A 4,306-nucleotide genomic window follows, 5' to 3' on the forward strand; every position below is an offset into this window, starting at 1 on the left:
GAGCATGGTGATTCATGCCTGTAATCACAGTGCTTTGGGAGGCTGAGATGGGAGGAGCACTTGTGGTCAGGAGTTTTAGACTAGCAAGACCCCATCTTTTTGTACTTTTTTGTACAAGAAAATTTAAAAACAATTAGCTGGGCATGGTGGCACATGACTGTAGTCCCAACTACTTGGGAGGCTGAGGCAAGAGAATCACTTGAGCACGGAAGATTGAAGCTGCAGTGAGCTAAGATCATGTCACTGCATTACAGCCTGGATGACAGAGTGATGATTTGTTTCCAAAAAAAAAAAAAAAAAGCTATTCAAATTTGTTTATTTATGAAAACTAAGCAACTTGCTGCTGAATGATCTTTGAGTAAATGACAATATTAAGGCAGAAATTTTAAAAAGTTCATGAATTATACTACAAGCACAACATATCAAAACACCTGGGATACAGCACAAGCAGCACTATGAGGAAGGCTTATAGCATTAAATGCCTAAATCAAAATGACAAAAAGATATCAAGTTATTAACTTAATGTCACACCTCAAGGGCCTAGAAAAGGAAAGAACAAACCTAAGCCAAACTTAGAAGAAGAAAATAAATGACAAAGATCAGGGCAGAATTTAATGAGACTGAGACAATAAAAACAATGCAACATACCAATGAAATAAAAAGTTGGTTGTTTGAAGGATAAACAAAATTGGCAGACTGCTAGCTATATTAACCAAGGGAGAAAAAAAGAGAAGATTTCAAGTAAACACAGTCAAAAATAGTAAATGTGACATTCTAACTGATACCACAGAAATATAAAAGATAATCAGAAACTACCATGAGCATTTCTATGTGAACAAACTTATAACCCTAGGGTAAATGGATAAATTTCTGGAAACATACAGCCTCATAAGACTGAACCAGAAAGAAACAGACATCCTGAGCAAACCAATAATGAGTAATAAAATTGAAGCAGTAATTTTTAAAAAAATTCTTTTTTTTCCCTGAAAAAACAAGCCCAGAACCAGAGAGATTTCACAGCCAGATTTTAATAGATGCACAGTGAAGAGCTGTTATCAATTTTACTGAAATTATTCCAAAAAATCAGGAGGAGGAATTCCTCCCAAATTCATTTTGCAAAACCAATGTTACTCTAATATCAAAATCAGGCAAGTACACACACACGAAAAGAAAATTACAGACCAATAACCCTGATGAACACGGATGCAAAACTCAGCAAAACACTAACAAACTCAGTAAAATACTAACAAACCAAATCTAACAAAACATCAAAAAGATAATACATGATCAAATGGGTTTTATTCTAGGGATGCAAGGATGGCCCAACATATGCATATGAATCCATATGATTCACCACATAAGCAGAATTTAAAACGAAAACCATATGATCATCTCAATAAATGCAGAGAAGACATTAAATAAAATCCAAAATATATTCATTATAAAAATCCTCAACAATCTAGGTCTCAGAGCAACATTCCTCAAAATAATTAAAGTCATGTATGACAAAGCCACAACCAACATCACACTAAATGGGGAAAAGTTGAAGCATTTCCCTGAAGAACTAGAACAAGACAAAATGCCCATTTTCACTACTCCTATTCAATGTAGTATTGAAAGTCCTAGCCAGTGCAAACAGGCAAAAGAAATAAAAGGCAGCAAAGTTGAAAAAGATGAAATAAAGTTATCTCTTTCTACCGATGACATAATCTTATAATACCTAGAAAACCCTAAAGACTCCTCTAAAAGACTGCTAAACTTGAAAATGATGACTTCAGGATACAAAATCAACATATAAAAATCAGTAGCATTTCCATAAAACAAGATCATTAAAGCTTAGAACAAAATCAAGAACTCAACCCTAATTATAGAAATGCTGTTACACTGTTGGTGGGAGTGTAAAATAGTTCAACCATTGTGGAAGACAGTGTGGCGATTCCTTAAGGATCTAGAGCCAGAAATACCATTTGACCCAGCAATCCCACTATTAGGTATATACCTAAAGGATTATAAATCATTCTACTATAAAGACACATGCACAGGTATGTTTATTGCAACACTGTTCACAATAGCAAAGACTTGGAACCAACTCAAATGCCCATCAATGATAGATTGGATAAAGAAAATGTGGCACATATACACCAAGGAATACTATGTAGCCATAAAAAAGGATGAGTTTATGACCTTTGCAGGGACACGGATGAACCTGGAAACCATCACTATCAGCAAACTAACACAGGAACAGAAAACCAAACACTGCATGTTCTCACTCATAGTGGGAGTTGAACAATGAGATCACATGGACACAAGGAAGGGAATATCACACACCGGGGCCTGTCAAGGGTGGGGGGCTAGGGGCGGGATAGCATTAAGAGAAATACTTAATGTAGATGACTGGCTGATGGGTGCAGCAAACCACCATGGGACGTGGATGCTTATGTAACAAACCTGCACCTTCTGCACATGTATCCTAGAACTTAAGAGTATAATAAAAAAACTCAATTCTATTTATAATAGCCACAAAATAAAATAAAATGCATAGGAATACATTTAACCAAGGAAATGAAAGAACTCTTCAATGTGTACCACAAAATACTGCTGAAATTGTAGATGACACAAACAAATGAAAAAAAATCCCATGCTCAGTTATCAAAAGGATATATTATTGAAATGACCATATTGCTTAAAGCAATTTACAGATTCAAGGCAATTCCTGTCAAATTACCAATGCTATTGTTCATAGAATTAGGAAAAACAATCCTAAAATTCATATGGAACCAAAAAAGAACATAAAGAGCCAGAGAAATCATAAGCAAAAAGAACAAAACTGGATACAACACATTAGCTGACTTTAAATTATATTACATGGCTATAGTAACCAAAACAGCATTGCACTAATATTAGCATAGACACATAGATCAATGTAACAGAATAAAGAATCCAAAAATAAAGCCACATACCTACAACCAACTGATTTTCATCAAAGAAAAAAAATGTGTGATGGGAAAAGATACCCTATGTAGTAAACGGTGCTGGGAAAATTGAATAGCCATATATGGCAGAATTAAACAGGATCCCTAACTCCTACCGTATATGAAATTAATTCTCAGTGGATTAAAGGCTTAAATGTAAGACCTGAAACTATAAAAATCCCCAAAGAAAACCTAGAAAACACTCTTCAGGACATTGGTCTAGGCAACATCTTTATGACTAAGATCTCAAAAGCAAATGCAACAAAAATAAAAATAGACAAATTGGACTTAATCAAACTAAAAAGTTTCTGCATATCCAATTAAACTAAATGACATCTGCCCATCAAAAGAAACAATTAACATAGTAAATAGACAACCTCCTGAATGAGAGATAATACTTGCAAACCATGCATCTGAGAAGGTACAAATATCCAGAATCTTGGATAAATTCAATCAACTCAAGAAAATAAAATCAAATAAACCTATCAAAAAGAAGCCAAAGGCCATAAATAGACATTTCTCAAAAGAAGACATACAAGTGACCAACAAACATATGAAAAAATTCTCCATATCACTCATCATCAGAGAAATGCAAATGAAAACTACAGTGTGATACACTAGTACACCAGTCACAATGGCTATTCTATAAAAAGTTAGAAAACAACAGATGCTAGTGAGGCTATGAGGAACAGGGAATGCTTATACACTGTTGATGGGAATGTAAATTAGTATTGTCTGTACGGAAAACAGTATGGATATTTCTCAAAGAACAAAAAAATTTATACCATTTTACCCAGAAACCTTACTATTGGGTATCTACCCAAAGTAATAGTAATCATTATATCAAAAGCCATCTGCACTTCTATGTTTATTGGAGCACTATTCATCATAACAAACCCATAGAATCAACCTGTGTCCCTCTATAGATAATTGGATTTTAAAATGTGTTATATACACACCATGGAATACTATGCAGCCATAAAAAATAATGAAATCATGTCTTTTGCAGCATGGATGGAGCTGGAGGCCCTTATTTTAAGTAACTCAGGAATATAAGTAACTCAAAAATCGAAAACCAAGTATCACTTGTACTCACTTGTAAGTGGGAGCTAAACAGTGGGTAAACATGGACATACATAGGGAAGTAATAGACACTGGAGAATCCAAAAGAGGGGAGGGTGGTAGGGAAATGAGGGTTGAAAAATTACCTACTGAGAACTGTTCACTATTGAGGTCATGAGTACACTAAGAGACCAAATCTCAGCACTGCACAATATATCCTTGTAACAAATCTGCACATGTATCCCCGAATCTATAAAAATAAAAATTAGAAA

Source organism: Rhinopithecus bieti, unplaced genomic scaffold (assembly GCF_001698545.2).
Source record: "Rhinopithecus bieti isolate Rb0 unplaced genomic scaffold, ASM169854v2 scaffold_12003, whole genome shotgun sequence".
Taxonomy (NCBI): domain Eukaryota; kingdom Metazoa; phylum Chordata; class Mammalia; order Primates; family Cercopithecidae; genus Rhinopithecus; species Rhinopithecus bieti.